Here is a 19,663-nt window from a genome sequence, read left to right on the forward strand (position 1 = left end):
TTTATATTAATAACACTAATTGTACTAGTATAAACGTATATATTAAAATGATTCATGAGTATGTGTTGAGATGAGTAGGTTTTTGTTGGATTAAGTTAAAAAGGGCTATAGAATTAATTTCATTGGAGTCAGGTCATGGCACTGTCATTATAAAACTGCTTAAGAAAAAGAATTGCTGGGTGATACCTCGGTGAAGGTTTTGAGGAGAATAGTGTCCTGGAAATCTCATTGAGGATCTGCAGTGTTTACAGAACATAAGCCCTGTGAAAGGAAAGTGCCTCTGATGGGGGGCAAAGCTTTGTTCACATTTTAGACTGATAAATTACACATGCATGAATCCAGTCCCCCCAGCTCAGGAATGCTGCTGCACACAGTGCACGTGCAGTTCTCTGTGGGCTTTTCTTTCCTCCCTGCTCAAAGCACCTCTGGGGGGTCTTGACTCAACACGACTTTGACTCATGAAAGGTGTTTTATGTAGCTAAAAATCTGGTTCCAGAGATCATTTATTCAACTCACTTGGCTTCCCAACCTGTTTTCCCTTCTTGAGTATTTAAAAAGATTTTATAGCTTTCGAGGGGAAGAGGAGGGAGCCTGACATAACTGGCAGCTTTGCTGGCCGTGTGTGATAGGAATGGCAGTTGCCAGTCCTCCCTGGCATTGGTTCTTTGCTCACCGCATTCCTGTGGCTGTTTGTGGGCACTTAGTCAAACAGAACTTTGAGCAATTACTAAAATGAAAATTGCAAATGTTCTCTATAGTTCAGAATCCAGTCTTGTTTCCATAACTATCAATGGGAAATTTCCTACTGAAAGGAATATAGCTGATTGTATGTGAAACATTTTCTGTAATCTGGAAATGCTGAGCTTTAATGAGAATTATTTTTATAAATGCTGGCCGCTTTTTTTCTATTCATTTCTAAATGTAGAAAATAGATATTTTTGCCTCACATAGTCCAAAGAGTGTGAGGGTGTGGAGAAATATTCAAAACCACACTTTCCACCAATTTCCACTTTCCATTTTCATTTACCACTACTAGGGCTTTGTAATGGGATGTAATTTTGCATTTTTATTCAATGTGTTTTTAATCTATATTTTTAGAAATCTCAAAGTGAATACATAAATCAATCAGATCCTGTAATCCATTCATGTGCGACCGCTATGTTCAGTGAAAGTGTGTGGCAAAATTGAATCACTTTATTCAACATTCCATCCTACATTAGATATTAGTAATTCAAGAATGTTTTACTCCCTTAAATTGTCCTCTTAGCAGGGTGTGTTTGTCATTCTCACCCTTTTTGTGATGTCACCAAAGCATGCACATCTACAGTCCCATATTTGAAAATAATAGATGACATAAAATGTGTAAAGGATTGTTTCTGTCAGTCATTATTTTTGCAGATTGGGTTGTCTGTAATAATTTGCAGAAGAACTTCATGATTTTTCTCCTAAAATTCTGCTCTTTGAGCAATCCAACATAGAATCTCCCTTTTCTTACATGTGATCATTTGCAATCCAGCAATCTTCCTGCCTGCTCCATTGCCTCCCAACTGATCCTCAAGTTGTTCCAAGCCTTTCTCTCTAAAAGATGGAAAGCTGAAGCAAGTACAAGTGGGTCTGGCAGGAAGTCCTATCACATCTTGCTGGGGCAGGGCAATTCTCATAACAAAAATTTTGCATTTTGCACGTTGGTTAATTGACACATGGAACAGCTGCAGAGCTGTGGGGTCTACCTGGCTGTCAGGGAGAAGAAGAGGAGAGCAGCTGACACCTCTAGAGCTTTATTCAAGCTGTCCACATATGCTGACAGGCAGCAGTGACATATGCTTTTTTGCTGTCAAAATTCAGGCTTAGCTCTACAATCATAACACTAAAAAATATCTATTATACATTCAGGTTCTGGATGCCAATTCTATGATTCAGTGTGGCGAATGCGAGGTGAAGATCAATAAGAGTTTGACTTTTGTTTATTATCATTTCTACCGGAGAAAATGATTTATTTAAATGTCAGAAACTCAAATTCTGCCTCCACAGATAATTTACGCATGTCTTTAGAGATGAAAAATGGAACCAAACCACATGTCCTCTTTGCTCTACTAGAAATTGATGAAATAAAATTGCAAAATAGCCCTCATCACCAGCAGAGAAATTATTAATAACTGGTTAGGCCAAGAGCAGAGATGTGATTGGATGGCAAGGAGTTCAAATTTTGTTCTCAGGCTCCAGAGTTAACATTAATTCATTAGAGTTGCATATTTTTACTGAAATTTGGGAGTTCTGACACTGCTAACGGTTTAAGTAGTTTTTTACTCATTACTACTGTAATTTTAATATACTTTCATTAATTGAATTGCTAAATGCAATGGTACTAATTCCTCATGACACCTGTTCTGCAGAAACTGAAATTAAAGTTAACATCAGAAAAATGTGAGTAGGTTTAATTCTTATTAAAGTGCCAGCCAAAGAAATAAGGATGGATGGGGCTGAAATAAGGGGGTGTAGAGCTGGAACTAAAGGACAGTAACAGAAGATGACATTCTTAGCTGCTGTGGGGAGCCAAATGGTTCTGGCTGAAGACTTTCAAAAAGGGCATAAAGTTATTCCTGCCAGCCAGACCTCAGTGCTTGTTCCACCAGGCAGCTGCTGGCACTCTCAAGCAGCTAAGAAAATCTTACTGCACTGAAACTTTTCCTGTCTTTCTTTAGTCACAAGATCTGTGGTTACAATGCATAGACAAAACATCTTGCTGTGTTTTCACCAATTTATTAACTGGGGTGGCCTTCTAGGGAACTTTACATGCCTTGTGGTAGTTGTAATCAGGAGACATTGCAGCAGGACAGGCTATTCTAGTCCTTTTTTTTTCATAATAATAATTTTTTGTGATTATTAATGACAATGAGTTCATAGTAATGCAACTGCTTTGGTGAGCCTGCACAATGAGTGCTCCGAGCAAAAGGTGAATTGCTGTAGGATGGCTGTTCATCCGGCTTTGGTGTCCCCCACATGGACAGTCAACAGTCTGCTTGCAGTCCAGCACATGTCCTGTGTGGTCTACCATACCTTCTGGAGAGGATTTCTGTAGAAGACAGAGCAGTAACTGGCTCATTCACAGTTTTTGACATTAGACTTTCCCATTTTGTTTTTCCAAACTAACCTGGATAGCTGCTTAGGTACAGCATCCAGGAGGCTCTTCATGGAGTAGTTTTGTACTGGGTGGTGTTGAGGAATACATTCCATGGAGGTAGCTCAGTGTGCAGCTGCAGGTTCAGCTCTGGGTGACAGGAGCCTCAGGCAAGAGGCTGGAAACTGTGACTGGACACTCAGAGACATGACAGGAGCCAATGACCCCAGACTTTCATGTGCTTAGACTGTAAGAGTATAAAACCCACAGCTTCCTTTGTTTGGGATCCCTCCTTGGAGGCACACAGCTCAAGCTCGAGGTGTTACTTTGTTGCACCATGACTAAAGTATTTTAAAAATTGAGATATCTGAGGCTCTGCTATGGGAAACCTTGGCTTGAGCAGGAAAGGAAAACTTGTCTATGTGGGTGTGAGGTGTGTAGCTCTGAAGGGGCCTCAGTCCCAGCTCAGGTGGTGTGAATGTGGCTGCCAGAGTGGCTCCTGGACTGGCAGACAGGGAAGTTTCCTTCACAGTAGTTGACCACCTGTCAGTCAGAAGCATATATTGATTCAAACCCTTCCAAGTGCTCAGCAATCTACCTGCCAGTCTCTCATAGACAAAGTTGTAGATGCATGCAAGAAAACTTGAACTTAGTTCTTGAGACATGGCTCTGATGATTTTTAATTTCATGCCTGATACACAGAGCAAAAAGCAAACTGTTTTGGCTGGAAATAACTTTTTCTTGCTCTCCGTGCAAGGTCAGGGTGTTGTTCCATCTCATCTGTGCATTTACATCTCTCAGATTGAGAATGTCAGAATTGGGGAATATGTAGGAAATGTTGGTTGACATTGGCTCAGATGGTGATACAATTCCAGTCCTTTGGTTTGCCTCACACATGTCCACCTATATAACATAAAACAATGGTAGCCAGAAAAAGTGGACTTGAAATAACTCAAATGGAGAGAAGATAATGAGTGTATGTAAGATACACAATGCAAGAAATAATTCTTTTGTGGTGAAATGTAAGTGCTGTGTTGACTACAATTAAACTAGCAGATACACACATGCATACTGTGTATAGATAGCTATGTTTGCATATGTGTGTGTCTATATATAGTAATAGAAGGAGAAAAATAATATGGAGCTTGCAAGTGAGTAAATAGATGGATGCATGGATTTCAGCTTGGGTTTTAGGAAGGTACATAGAATACCTGCTAACAGAGAACTGGGAAAATCTAGATGGAGAGATACTGGAGGGTATAGGCAAGATTCTGTTGCCTTAATACAAATCTCTATCTGTCCAGTATTACTGTGCCCCTGAATACTTAATACTACCTATAAAAATAATGATTTTAGTTATTTTCTGGCTAGTCCTCTATTCTCTTCCCTCTTTGGAATTTGGCAGAAGGTGTATATACATGAAACAGTCATCTGTGTCCCTGAAGACTGCCTTTCAGTCAAAACTGCATGTTCTGCAAAGCCAGTCTTAGCAATAACATGTTTCTTGGCCAAGCCCTTTTGCCTTTGGTGGATTAACCCTATACCAAGATCATGCAGCTCTTTTCCTCATCCAGCTGAGTTTCATTCATTGGTGCTAAAGGGAAGTAGACCCTTCTCTGCTCTTGGCACTTCCCTGCTTTGGGCAGCTGGTGGTGATGTAGTGGTATTTGGATATTTGTGAATAGCAACAAATATTGGAGAGGAGTTAAAAGTAGCAAGAGTGCTCCACTCTAAGACCTTCTTCTGCTGTCATTAAGACATAACTATGGTAACTTTTTGCTACAGTGCCTCTGTCTGGATGATAAAGATTGACGAATTTTGGGCACCTCATTCCTTCCATTTTAGAGATGATTTGCAGAGTCCAATGCTGAACCACTGAGTCATTAAAAAATCATTGAGAGGGTGTTCTAGTTTTGCATCAGCAGCGGGCTTTCAGGCTGTAACATTAAAGCTTGTCACTCTAGCTTCTAGAGCCATTACTGATTAATCCCTGTATCATTTCTCCCTGTAGTTTCTGATTCACTTTTTAGTTACAGAGGAGATTTTTATTAAAGGCTGTTTTTCTTGCTGAGGAGTTTTTATTAAAGGTTGTTTTTCTTTCTCCCTCCAAAGGAAAGTCCTTCCAAAGACAGGATTGTTGGCACATATGAATTGTCTAATACTGAACTGATAGATGAGCTGTCATCAGGGTACAAACCTGTGACTGTTAGAACAAAGGCTGGCAAATTCAAATGGGATATAAAGTCAATTTTTTTTTAAAAGCAAGGGAAATTAATAATTGAAACGACTCACCTATGGATCCAGTCAGGAACAGATGTCTTCCTAAAAGCTGTGCCCCAGTTCAACAAGATGTTATTGAGCTCCATGCAGGAATTGACTGGTGAAATTCTCTGGGCTACATTTGGCAGAAGTCAAGAGCAGAGGATCCAATAGTATCTGCTGAATCAGTAAAGCAAAACCAAACTGCCTCTGAAGGAGCAGCAAACAGCTTTACTCTGTAGATCAGGTGTTAAAGCAGGGAAATATAGCATTTGACAACTGTGCTGTATGTGGTAATTAAATTGCTTCATGCTTATTTACAACTTTCTACTTCCTCTTCTCAACTACATTTTTTATCCTATATTTTCTCCCTTCCTTTTCTCTCCTCTTTTATCACTTTATATTCCAAAGCTTTCAAATTGGAGCTGAACTTTTGAACCATACATGGAGTTTGTCTATCTTTAATCACCAACACACAGTAGTGTCATGTAGTGCTCCACCACATGACAATTTTAGAGCAGACATCCCAAAATTGCAGTATAAGGAGGGAATGGACAACCTTTAGGATTAAAACAGTTTAAAATGTCTCAGAAAAAGAAATTACGGCAACAAATCATAATGATTTAACTCATTTACTGGTGGCAGCCAAGGGCATGTGCTAGCAATTGCAGCATTTGTATCAAAGGAAGGTGGGCTGAGTTTGAACTGCTGGCAGTGGCTCAGATGACTTTCACCTTATGAGTGAGGTCCTCTCTTCCTGCAGGGAATGGGAGCTGTTCCCTTCTGCTGAAGCCTTGGCTTCTACTGACCAAAACACAATTCAGCCTGCACAAGTGTAGACTAATGCAGGTGCTCAAGCAGTAGGACCTAATTTACACGTTGCTGTTTTCTGGTGTGACCTTAGCAAACAAACCTGGGGGGTCTCTGCAGGGCATTCTGCTAAGAGCTTTATGCATTGCCAGTGTGTGTTTTCTCTTGCTTGTTTGTATCCATTCTTCTGTTGTCTCATATGACAAACCAGTCTATAAGCTTCTCACAGTAGGTACTGACTTTCTGTTCTGTCTTTCTAATATACAGGACTCGTAATGCCTAACTGTGAGTCCTAAGTGGTATGATGGTAATTTCACTTCAGTTACTTTGGCAGTGATTAACTGTGCCAGGCTATTGATACCAAGTTAACCATATTTGTATCCTGAATCTTTCAAACAGCAAGTTGCAGCATAATGGCCTGAAATTTCCCCATCTGAAAATAATTTATCAGCATTAAATATATTTTTAAATTAAATGTGATAATTTCTTTCAGTGACTCAAAACACTTCTGACTGTCCCATTATAAACTTTGCTGCTCTATTTTTATGTATATCATAATTATTTATGAGATATTATTTGTAATAGCTTTATTTTTTATGGGAATCAGAGCACCACAGATCCCATCTTATTATACAGCCCTTATTCCACTGGCATGGGAATGTGCATAGCTGTCAGATGGAAACAGCCATTGCTGTCATCTCATCTGAGGCAATTACAAGTGACTTCTGTCCTTGAGTCTATCTCCAAATCCCTCCTATACTGTCCCACTTACTACACCTGCCTTCCCCCATCAACACACTAGTAACACGTTCCTTAGTCATTCTAAGGGGAATTACCAGCTTGTTTTTTTGGTAGCATTTACATTCTTGTAGGATTTACCTCTGGTCATCTGGCCCATTGCTAAACACTATTTTGCCTGCCTACATTAAAGTCTAAGCTGTTAAACACTGCTTCAGGGATAAATTATTTTTCCAAAATACCTAAGAATATCTGGAAATATTAGAAGTCTCTGTCTGACTCCTAATGCTCTGGTAGCATCATCTCTCCCACCTGTATATTCACAACACACTCAATGGAAATGTCAGCGCTTACCTGCAGCTCCACAAGAACTGCTGCAAAGCTGGTGCTGGTCACAATTCAGCAAAATCATGTAGGTACCTAACTCTGACACAGGCACAGGTCTGTGGGAGTCATTAGCCTTGAGATACAGTTGGTGGATATAAGTGCTTTCTAAATGAAGTGTTCTTGGTATGGATGAGCAAGAGTCTTCTAATCTGGCCAATGGCCAGGGCCCAGAGACCAGGGAGCCAGAAGAGTTTGCCTCCAACATCTGTTTCCAGTGCATCTATCTAACTCTCAATTTATCAACCCTTCACATTGTCAAGTTAAAAAAATGCATAAAATAATTGGATTATATATTAAGACTCTTGAGAGAGTTGCTTATTGACCTTCTTCTACTCCAGTGAATTAAGCTGTGAAAAATTGGGTAAAAAGCAGGGCCTTGCTGAAAGCGAGATATTACATCTGAGCAGTGCACTCTTGGATAAGCAGAAATTACTGTGTAAATAACAAAATGTGAAGAAATAAGATCCAAATTGAAGTGTGGAAATTGTGGACTGTAGAAGTGATTGCTTTTATAAATACTTTTAAATGCATATTTACACTCTGAGTTTCACTATAAATTGTAAAAAAGTGCCTTTAAGTTCAGATGTGAAGAAAGCCAAATGTTACGTGGGGGGGAAAAAAAAACCCTTTGAAGAAACAATCTTCCAAGTGAAAATAACTGTGTTTTACTTCCCTAAACATCGCAGGTTTGGTTCTGAATATCACAGTATTCTGCTGTCTGTTTCTTGTGCTAAGCATTTGCTTTAACCTTTTGGACCTTCCTTGTCATTCATGCTTGATATAAACTAAAGCTACACAAAAAATAGTGGATTTTAAAAATCTCATACATTTTGTCTATAATTATCCTGGTGGCATGGTGTGACCTGCTGATTCAATTCTTATTGAGATGAATATGAGCTGTTAGTAGACCAAGGTTCAGTGAATACATTAAATCTTGAAGCCTCAATCAATTATCCGCTTCCTCATGGCAGTGTCTAGAATGTCTGGAAAATAAGAAGCATCAGAGATGATTAGAAAATACCTCCTTGGATGTAAAAAATGTCTCTGAAAAGTTGAATATCAATTTTAGATGTGCTTTTCCTGGTGACTGACGAAGTTTAACTTGTTTTTCTCTATTACAAGAGAAAGCAGAATGTTGCACTATTTTCCCTTGTCAGTGTGCTCGGGTGGGACTGGCTAAGCTGTGACACTGATGCAACCTGCTTGACTGGCTGTACTGGGTTAGTAACACAGAGCAGCCTTGTCCAAACAGGAGCAGAACACCTCTTTTTTCTCCTGCCAGAATCCACTTTGTAAGTGAGGCCTGGGATGAGGGCGAGGAAGATGTCACTTCTCAGCAAGCAGCTCAGAATAGAGAGACAGAAAAGGAAGAGCAGTCACTTTGGTCCAAATTTAAAAAGCAATGCTTTAACCTTCCCACAGAATTGGTCAAGTGTTGGCTCTTGTGCTATTTCCTCTCTCAGCAGTCTGACCCAATAATAGAAGGGGATTTTTAAGCATGTAAATAGCTTCCCACCATATACATGACAATGACCATCATGACTGATCCTTTTAGGGAGCAGAGTGGCATACAGCAACCTATGGAGTGGTTCTGCTTGTATTTTCCTTGTCTTTTTCAGTCATTTGACTAATTTTTTTCGCATCAGCTTCTTCCCATGTACTTTTCTGTATATGTATAGTACATGAAGTCTTTCTCACTCACACCCACTTTTTCTTCTTTCCTGGTAGGAGCTGTTCTGTTAATGATACAATCAGGAAATACTGTGGAGAGACAAAGGGTGAAATTTGCATAATCTGCTGAGCCTGTTAAACTGTAAATGTTCCATTTCATTAAATCTGTATGGCTGTGCTGGAAGAGCAAAGGACTATTCCCATGCCTGGGGACCTACACACCTCCTAGTAAGCTCTTTAGTTGGCATATACTGGAAAATTTCTAGTGCTAATGTGGATGCCAGCCTACAAATGCACATGGCGGCAGATGAATAGGACTGAGAGTTGTGGGGTTTTGTTTGTGAGAGTTTGTATGTTTTGCCAACTGGAGTGTGTAATAATATCTAATTATTTGGGCAATTCACTAATTCTTTCATGTTAGAACAAGTGCCAAGGTTCCTTTTATTTTTTGGTCTCACTAAACTTTGCAGATTTATAAGTCTTGTAGACCTTAAAAAAAAGAAGTCATAGAAGTCTATTGCTATATTGTGAAGACCATAGTATTGTAACAGGACAAGTGTCTTGTCTGGGATCACTTGGCAGAACTGGGAACAGAACTTGCCTTCTGCCTTTCAGCATGATGCTCCATCCATCACTGCCTCTGGAAGAACAGTTAACTGGATAGATGAGACCTGAATTCCTGCCTCTCAGGCCTATAACTCAGTGCACCCTCTCCTAATCTAATCGGAATTTTGATAAACAGTCAGATGATTACCTGCTTTTATAAGAAAAAAAAAAAGCATGCAATAGGATAGGGAAAGCTACTCTTACATGCAATGATTTAATTAGAAATATTTACGTTTTGGAAGTGGCTTGTTCAGTTTTCAGTGTAAAATTTACAAAGATGCAACTAAACTGCCTCTCCTCTGGAAAACAGTTTATCTGACTGTTCTATGCTAATATGATCAGTCATATGCTGTACATCTCTTCTCCTTCTCTTCCTACATATAAATTATTCAGAACTATTATAGCTAAAACTGTGAGTAGATGATTTTATTTCTGTCTTCTGAAATGCTAGTAAGGATTTGGTTTAAAATGAAAGGGATGACATCCTTGTGAGGTACTGGGAAAGCAGGAATCAATTGTGACTGGCAGGCTTACTCCTGGAGAAATGGAAAAAATGGTTTAAAAGATCTCTTTTAGATAAAAATATTAGCAGACAATAAAAAATATTTAAGCCTTTAGAACTTCCTATCAGATATAACAACGAGCACATCAAAGTTTATAGAACCTTTTCCTAAGATAACTCTATCCCAACTCCCTTACCTGAAATGCTGTTAATTTGGCTTTGTAGAAGAAATTTAACCTCTTGCAATAACCCAAAGATTTTGTCTTTTCACCTGAAAACACTTGATTTTTTCTTCTGTAATCAAGGGATGAATAATTTCTCTTACATATAAATACACAGTTCTGTGAACTCACAGTCTGTAATTCTCAGATCCACAGGCTTTGTCACTTAACTACCTGAATTGCACTTCCCAGGAGCACCTGGGCTGAGGAGCAGATATCAACTGAATACCTTCAGGTGTTTTGGGATTGGGGAGGAGCCGGGTCCTTTGTGCCTCGGGAGGAAATTTAAAGCTATTGGTGGTAGGCTACTTTGTGCAAGCTTTCTTCTTCATTCCGGTGCAACACAAGCTTAAGGTAGGCTTAGCCTCTTATTTGTGTTTTCTTCCAAACTATCTATAGCAGGCTTTACCATCTTTTAATGGAAAACCAGTCCTTTTCTTTGACACGAGTTGAACTTATGCACCTTGTAGTGCCTATACAATGCTTGCTTTCTGGGGGTCTTTGCCCACTAGATGAATAGAGCTTTACAGAGCTATGGGCCATTTAATCTTGATTCACTTGCATGACCTGGACTGCAAGACATGTAATTTTTTGTTTTTAGTGATCCTGAGGAAGTACAGTAACTGTAGAATGCTTCTGTGATTCCTGTTCTGACCTTGAGGCATAAGCTTTGTCCTCCATGAGTGGTTATATGCTCTTAATGTGAGCCATGGTGGCGTGGCCAGTGGTGTTACTCCCAAATCCTACTCTAAATACCATATACCTAATGTTTTCTAGATAAATTATCTCTAAAATCCCTTTCAACCCAAACCATTGAATAATTCTATGACAAGGTTTTGTGCTTTATGCCAAGTGGTTTATAGGAAATGGTGCTGATGCAGTCAGAGAGAAATGAGATGGGGACATTGTTTTGAATGACTCTGAGTTGGCATTCAGCAAGCCAGCAAGGAGCAGCCTATGAACTTTAGGAAGAGTGTTCAATAAAATCTAGTAGCTCAGGTTGGTGGTCTGTGATATGGTAGAATGCCTAACTCGTGATGGTCCTGGTCATAAAGTTCGTGTTTGGATTCAGTACAGCCTGAACTTCAGAGATGCTTCATTTTCATGTGAATTCAAATCTTTTTGACATCATGGGGCACTTGCAGAATCATGTATAGGTGTAATTTTCAATTTTTTTTTGTTCTTTCTCTTAAAAGTCTGAATCCAAATGTTTTAGCTCTTGCCCCATCTTTCTGTGCACTTATGCTGAAAGCAGAAGTGGTGTTTCTGGCAAAAATCTCAAGTTTTTACAAAGTTGTATCTGCAAGAAGTTTCTTCCTGTTATTTTGTTTAGTGTGAAGAAAGAAATTAATTCTGTGGTGACATATAATTTGTCCTCATTAGCAGGAAACAGAATTTATATGACTCAAAAGCTATTTGTTAGTCTAACATACCAGCCTAAAATTTTAGCCACCACTGATTGTGCATTGTTGACTTGACAGCAGAAGTAACCATAACTTAGACTTAATGAATACTTTCATGCAGTATGCACAGTCCTCCAAGAGTCCTTATTTCATACTATTTAATGCTGTGCTGAACAGTTGAGTTTGATAAAGGCTGAAACAGTCAGAATTATGCTTCCATTTGAATTTTAATTTTTAAAGGGGGAAGGCAGATGGTATTGTTTTACAGAGAGAATAGCCCAGCATGTCCTGCCATACTAAAAGTCTCTTTGAGCCCATCTGATACTGGTCTCTGAGTTTTTTCTCTGCTGGTTTCCTTAGCTTATGCATTGTCTTCAAACTGCATATATTAGTTTCCTATCAGAATAACTTGCAGGCATGGAAATTGGCCATGTCCTGTGAAGGTCACTGAAAAATTCATTCCCAAATAGGCAGCTTTTGTGCAGCATTGATGCTCTTCTTGGTGCCAAAGCCTTAACTTTACAAATGGACATGAGTTCAAAGGCAAATGCTAATTCAAAGCATCAACATGTCTTTGGAAGTACAGTCTCCTTGTCTAGTATCCAGGAGCAAATTATATTTAAATCGTTCCCACACAAGGTTGATAACTTGTCTGACCAAAAGTTAAAGCATGTTTCCTGAGGCTGTTGTCCAAATGCTCCTTAAACACTGACAGGCTTGGGGCATCAACCGTCTTTCTTGGAAACCTATCCCCGTGTCTGATCATTCTCTTGGCAAAGAAATAAGCATGCTCATAAGTAAAATAGAATGATAATTTCCTTTTTTTTGACAACTTCCCCATTTTTTCCCCCACATATCATCTGCCAGTAAGACTGCTTGCTCCAGAGTTTGTAATGGATACCAGCCTGCCTCTTACAGATCTTCTCTCCAGAGTTCCTTTAGCCTTCATAAGAAGATGCCATCTGACTCTTCCCACCTGTGGTTTCTTGGCTCAAACATCTGTTTTAAAAGCTGTTGTAATCTCAGTATAGATTTGCCTCAAAAGGTACAAAAATCCTCTCTCATAAATCTTTCCTGATGCTTCCACATCCTTGCTTTTCCCCAAAAGCTTAGGCAGCAATATCTGTTATTTGCTCAGCTCAACCTCCTAGATAAAAGTTCAAAGCTTTTGATGTTGGCACAAATCGGTTTAAATGATATGACTTAAAAAAACCCCAACAAACAAAACCCCCCCAGAACCCCTCAAAAAATCAGCTAGAAAAAAGTACTTTGTTTCATGTTTGGTGAATTCCATGCAAGTAGATAGGAAAAAAAGAAACAGACAAAGCAAACAACAAAACACTAAACCCTAGATTTGATTCAAAAGTGTTGGCTACCATCATTGGCTGTACAGCAGAAAGAAAATGAAAATCTCTTTCCTTACAATACTAGCAAAGGTGATAAAGAACCAATTCTTTGAAACTGAAGTCACATTTAAAATTTACTGTGAAGAGTTGATGGACAGTCAGAGGTTGACCCTGCTGTGTTGTGGGAAGTGGAGAGGGAGCAGGCCTCCCTAATTCTGTTGTGAGTGACAGTGGAAGTGGGTGAGTGAGGGAGATCTAGGAAAACAAGGTTGGAGCCTAGAGAAAAGCTTTCTGCCATCAAGACAAATTCATAACTGCAGTGCACATTGCTGGGAGATGCTTGGTGATCTTAAGGAGTAGACTAGAGAGTGATGGATGTGCCAAAACAGTAGAAAATTTGTTTTCCCAGCTGCTAGAAGGCTTCTCATGATGTTGAACTCCTCCTTGGTGTGGAACTGCAAGTCAGTGCCTCTCATCTGGGAGCTTCTAGTGGTGGGAATAGTTATGATAGAGGGCACCAAGACAAGGACCTCGGCTGCAGTTAACCCAGGAAAAATACAAGGGCAGGAGAAGAGAGTGGAGTTGAAGTATTACACCCAGATTTCTTCCCCTGTTAATCCTAGTAGACCTGCTGGTGCTCACATGGAGGGGAGGACCAATTTCAGTACAATAAAGTAACATTCAGTGTAAGAAAAAGTAGGTACTCAATTTTATTTATTTATTTATTTTTTTTTAATAACTGCCACTAAATACTGTAAGCATTCTCAGTGTGAAGGTTTTACCCCTCAGGAATTTTTGTGAGTTGACTCCCTGTTGAAAGCAGAGTAATATGGATGATGGCTCTCTTCAAAGTGATGTGAGATTTATTTAAATGTTCAACTGGTTCCTGAAACAGAAATGGTCTCAAAGTTAAATGAATCATGTCTCCCAGCGGTTCCAATGTACACCTTGACTTCTGCTTCAACTGCTGACTCCTATGAGAGAGATTAAAGTGGAGAGAGAGCCTCCTACACTTTGGAAGAGCTGTCATTTTTTTCCTGCTCCCCAGAAAGAAACTTCACTGGAAAACCTAACAAAGGCATAATCAATCTCCATATCAAAAAGTATGCCTATCCTGTAAAAAAGTGTTAAATTATGTGTAACAGTGCCACCTGCTGAATCCCAGCCTAACACCTTTCTTCTCAAAGGGAATGTGAGTCTTAGTGAAATGGAGTTGGTTTTGTTTAAGGCACAGGCACATACCCTGCCTGTTTCTTATGTATAACGCAGGGTACATGGTTTAAAAAAATAAAATTAAATATTCATCTTTGGAGCATAAATATTGGTTTCACTAAGTGTATCATAAGGTAAAGCCCTTGGAAATTATACCAAAAATGAGTTTGTGGCTTGTTAAATTGGCCTGATGCATTTTTCACTATTATTAGTACTGAGATGTAAAAAGAAAATTTGAATTGCAGTGCTAGTAGTAACTTGTCTAGAATATGCCAATGTTCTCAAGTTCCAGACAAAGAGAGATTCCCTGCTGAATTTCTAAATTTAGAAATATTTGATTCTACCAAGAACACTGTCAAATGAGTCTAAACTGACTGAGACAGGCAGTCATTTTGTGGAAGTGAGCGAATGCCTTCACTGCATTCAGCACTCTGATAGAACAGCCCTCATGCTGCCTAAAACCACTTAACTTTTTTGAAGTCATTATAGGCTGAAGTCTATCCACCTTATTAATAATTAATATGTCTTTAAATGTTCCAGGTCATTTTAATGAGATGCTGATGCAGGACAGTGCTGTTGAGAGTCTGTGCAGCTGAAACGAGCTCCTGCTCCCAAAGAACATCCTCGGTCATGTCAGATACTGGTGAGTTAGAGTAACCTCAAAGACATCACCTGGGTTAGGCTGGTACATGCAGTCTGGCACCACTTGCATGTTATCAGGCTGCTTTATGCATCATATCGTATATGGAAAGACCTTTCTGTTGTGTTTAAGTCCTATAAATGCCCTTGCCTTAACCTTTTTCTACCTGGTGCAGTCTTACTCTGAAGGGGCTGGTTTGTTTGATAACCACCCTCTGCTACATGCACAGCTTTGCAAATGGGAAGACCGGTATCCACTCTGGTCACAAATATAGCTCTGACACCTTTGGGAACTAAATCCAACATGTAAAACTGTTGCATACTGTGTACTTCTGGCATTAGCTGGCAGGAAATGTTATGCCAAAGAGCTTGCTGTGAAGCTGTCTTAATTGGGAAAGTAAAAAAGAACATAATGTAGTGGACAGGACTTATGTAAAAGCATCTAGCAGTAAAATGCAGGATGCATGCCTCCCCTTTTCCACATCCCTACATCAGTCTGAAGAACAAGAAGAAAAAAAATAAATAAAAAGCTCTCAGCACATGGCAAATACAGCTTTGGTTAATTAGAAAACTAAACATGCATATTTTGGGCATCAAATTCAGAAATATGAGACTTCATCTGGTAGTCATAGGTAAGATGCACGGGTATTTTTCTTCTTGCTGCCTCTGGCTCTGACATTACGGCTCTGAGTGTATAAATATAGAAACATGCATTCTTGTGTTTCCATTTCCAGTCTGAGCTCTGTGTTATTGGCCTCAGTGTTTCTAAGCTAGGAAAAAGGGATGTTAACAGCCATGTAAATGAAACTGGACACATGCTTAGCAAAATGTGACAGCAAAGTAAAGCCACTGACTTTGTTCCATCAAAAGATAGAAATTTCCCATACTACAGCAGAACATTCAAAGTGCCAGCATTCTCAGAGCTGTTTTCCCTCTGTGATGTGCTCTAACAGTCCATTTGTTTAAAGGGGAAAAAGGATGGCATTGCAAATGCAGCAAATAAAATCTCAGTGCTGCAGCATGAAATTCTAGCAGATATCCTGCTGCTGGAGTCAGACCTCCAAAAAACAGCCATTCATACTGGCTCTGGATGGCAGCAGTGGCACAGAACAGAACCTGTTTCTTCCATCAAGGAGTGCAGACGGAGATGGAAGCACTCTTGTATTTTGTCACCTGTGCTCAATACCTGTGTGCTGAAATATCTGATAAAAGCTTCAGAGGCATCTTGAGAACCGTGTACCATGAAATAGATACTGTTGGCTTCAGCTTGGGCTCAGCTCAAAACCCTAGATGAACACAAAGGATTTCTATATATTTGTTATAATAAAGATGGTCTCTAGCAGCTCTGCATTCACAGCTGCAAGGAAGCCATAAGCTTCTGGCCATTTAATAGTGACATTGGCATGTTAAGCTACTTGTTTAAACCCAGACTGATTCTAGTGACTTCCTCAATCAAAGCTTTTGCCTAAATATCTCCCAAAAGGAGCTCTGGGAGTCTGCACTGAGCAGTAACTGTGTTAATCAAACTGCTGAAAGCAATACAAGAATCATTGCTTATCTAAAGAATAGGGCAACAAAGTTTCTGTACCCTTTTTCAGTCTGAGTGAGACTGAGTAGCAGATTAGCACAACATACTCCAGATTTAATTGTAAGGAGCAGAATTTTCTAAGGGTACATTGAGGTTGTTCATGCTTGGGAGCTTCTGCCTGTTTGCTTGAGTGAGGATGAGGAATCACAGAATGGTTTGAGTTGAGAGGTGCCTTAAAGATCTTTCAGTTCCAAGCCCCTGCTATGGGCAGGCACATCTTCCGCTAGACAAGCTTGCTCAAAACCCCATCCAACCTGGCCTTGAACACTGCCAGGGATGGGATATCCACAGCTTCCCTGGGCAACCTGTGCCAGTACCTTGGAGAGAGCTACTCCCTTGACGGGAGAAATGAGTGTTGAGAAGATCTTGGATAAAGCCTGAGGAATAACAAGCCAAAGGCCCATGTGGTCTTGTTTCTGAGATACCAATAAAACCACACTCTGGGAGAAAGGTTAGCACAAACATATGTTAAGACATCCATGATCTGAGGTAGTAGACCTAAGGAAACTATTTACAATGGCAAAACTTGTCCTCATTCTATGAGCAAAAGCATTTGAAGTGTTGCTGTTGCTTGGTAATTTCCATTGGAATCAGGAAGAGCAAGCCACTCCTGTTTGATGAATTTGAAATATGTGTGGTGAAGAATGAATGACTGGAATCCACTGTAATCTTTCAGTAGTGCTGTCATGAGTCCAAATGCACAGAGCTCAGTGGGAGAATAAAACCTGTTAAAAATGATTTCAGATCTCTTTTCTAGGCACACATTTCTTGGGAGCACTTATGGAAGAAAGAAATGGTATGCTTCTCAGAGTAAAAAGTTGAAATTCTTCCCTTTTTGCTGCTGAACATTTCCTTCTTCTGTCTCTGCTCAGTCATTAGGTGTTGGGTCTTAAATTTATCCTGTCTCCTGAGAGGAAAAAATGTCCATGTTCTGCAGAGAGCAGGACTTGCTTCTTTGATAGGTTTACTTTAAAAAGGGATGAGGGAGAGACTTGCAACAGATTTGAAGTGTTAAAAATAGCCATGGACAGGATGTAGGTGATGTCAGTTATGGAGCTTTTCTTAATACAAGTACAGAACTGAGAGGGCTAAGACGGCACGGGAACAAGGTGCTATGGAGGTGATTGGGAAGCTGAGAGTATGTTTCCTGGCCTCACCATTTGTTGAGCTGTTTGACATTTGGCTTGGCCTTGAGTACTTTGTCTGCAAAGCTGATATCAGGTTTGGAATTGGATGATATTTTATGGACTTGGTAGGTGTACTTGGTGAAAATGGAACTTACGGTGACAAAGACTTTGGAATTTGAAAATCCAGCAGCTTTTATTGAAAGGATTCTCTTTCTTTTTAATGGTGAAAATAAGATGAAATTTTGTGTGGTTGTGAATATTTCTCTTACTATTAGAAAAATCTAATCTTTAGCAAATTGCCAAGAAAATCAGTGGAAAATTACTATTACCACACTGTAGAGAAAAATTCTCTATTCTGTCAAAAGCAATCACTGCTTGTTTTGATTTTGTTTGGATTCGTTGCACAAGAATATGGAACAGAGGTCCCATCTGAGCCCTGGGATGGAGTGTTGGGGGCATGTATGCTGGAAAACTGTTCCTTCCCAGGGGAAATCCTGATGATGCCAGTGTGGGTCTCTTTCATCTGTGCAGACCTGGACAGAGAGGGGCAGAGCTGTGGAACAGGTATATACTTCAGAGGAACAGCTAGGCATGTTCCTGCCTTGGGATAGAAAACGGGTTTGATGAACCTGGAGCCTTTCCCTGCCCTTTCTTGTGTGATTTTTGGCCTGGGGCTTTTGGGGCTTCCCTAACACAGATTGTAGATAGGGCTGAAATTTTCTGTTGGTTTTTTTGTTCTCATGTTGTCTAGCAGTTTCTGGTATTTTCAAAATTGGGAGGGAAGCTTTCTAAAGGCACCAGAAGTACTGCCTGTGAGTTATTCTTGGCCTTTTGCACACAGATTGTGATTTGTATTTGTTCTCTTTACAACCTATGGGGGTAACCCAGAGCAGCCACAGGGATGTGCTGGTCATTCACCTTTTTTGATCTTTTGTTGAAATACATTTAGTGAGAACAGTGGGGTGTGAGGAGAACATTAGGAGTCTTCCAGCAGGTCAGTGTCAAAGGGGAGAGAGCCCATTGTTAGTCCTCTATCATAGTCAGTGGAAAAGGGAGAAAGAACAGCCTACCAAGAAACGGTTGTGTTAGACCTCAAGAGATGAGCTATGAGCCTGCAAAATTCTCTTACTGAATTGATAAAATAGTAAATGAAAGGGGAAGCAAAATTTTCTTGAAATTAACATGAAGTCCCTTTAATCATCAAACCTAATCCTCAGTAGAAAAGGACTCCAAAATTGATTTAAAATCTCAGTACAACCATCCTCTCTAATGTGAAACAGAGATTCAAGTAAATGAATGATTTACTTAAAAAATTCTGACTAATCTTGAGAACATTAAAATTAATATAAATGTGTGATCTCAAGTTCTATCCATTTTTGGATCCCATTTCAGTAAGTGTATATAATTTGGAATGGGACCTAAGCTATTTTGTGTGTAAGCGTACAGGGAATGCATTCCAGTACCTTTAATCAGAATGTCAAAGGGAGATCAGCTTCGCTGTTTCATATAAAGTACGGAAATATCATCTGAGATGAACTGGAATAGAAAGAAAACATACTACAGAGTGTAAATGCAACAATTTCTTTCAAGGTATGACATAATTTAAGCAGCTATTTCCACGGGGCAAACAACACGTAAGATTGTGACAGCTCCTGGCCATGCATGTTCATATTGTAACACTTAAGTATTGCATACATGTCTGAAGTTCTATCATGGACCATGCTATGGATTCCAGGATCCACTGGGATAAGAGAGACAATCTCCCTATATTCCTTGCTTTGTGGAGGAATGTTTTCTGCCTTCCTCCCTCCAATGGGTGGCTCTTTGGACAATTCATTGCTTCTGCTAAGGAATTTTGAGGAAGGTAATCTGAGCCATAATCTTAAATGCTATATAGCATTCAAAGCTCAATTTATTTTATATTCTGTACGAAAAAGTGAGTTAATTGCTCAGTTTAGAGATGGCATGCTATTTCCTGCTGAACATCAAGTTTAATCGGCAATACGTACTTACTAAGATACTGTCATCAAAGGGTT

The 19,663-nt window shown here is 39.6% G+C and overlaps 1 long non-coding RNA gene across 9 annotated transcripts; it reads right to left on the reverse strand.

Moving 5' to 3' along the window:
- Window positions 1-1,171: 1,171 nt before the first annotated feature.
- Window positions 1,172-10,470, reverse strand: LOC138117770 (uncharacterized). 9 transcript variants are annotated; one of them, XR_011154846.1, is made up of 6 exons: window positions 10,289-10,470; window positions 9,015-9,073; window positions 7,280-8,295; window positions 5,411-5,557; window positions 3,152-4,021; window positions 1,172-3,073 (listed from the first exon to the last, which is right to left on the reverse strand). It is a non-coding gene; the product is annotated as an uncharacterized lncRNA (long non-coding RNA). The 9 variants fall into 9 exon arrangements; XR_011154844.1 differs by having other exon boundaries at window positions 1,172-4,021; window positions 5,411-5,554; window positions 8,140-8,295; XR_011154843.1 differs by having other exon boundaries at window positions 1,172-4,021; window positions 8,140-8,295.
- Window positions 10,471-19,663: the final 9,193 nt, after the last annotated feature.

Source organism: Aphelocoma coerulescens, chromosome 12 (genome assembly GCF_041296385.1).
Source record: "Aphelocoma coerulescens isolate FSJ_1873_10779 chromosome 12, UR_Acoe_1.0, whole genome shotgun sequence".
Classification (NCBI taxonomy): Eukaryota; Metazoa; Chordata; class Aves; order Passeriformes; family Corvidae; genus Aphelocoma; species Aphelocoma coerulescens.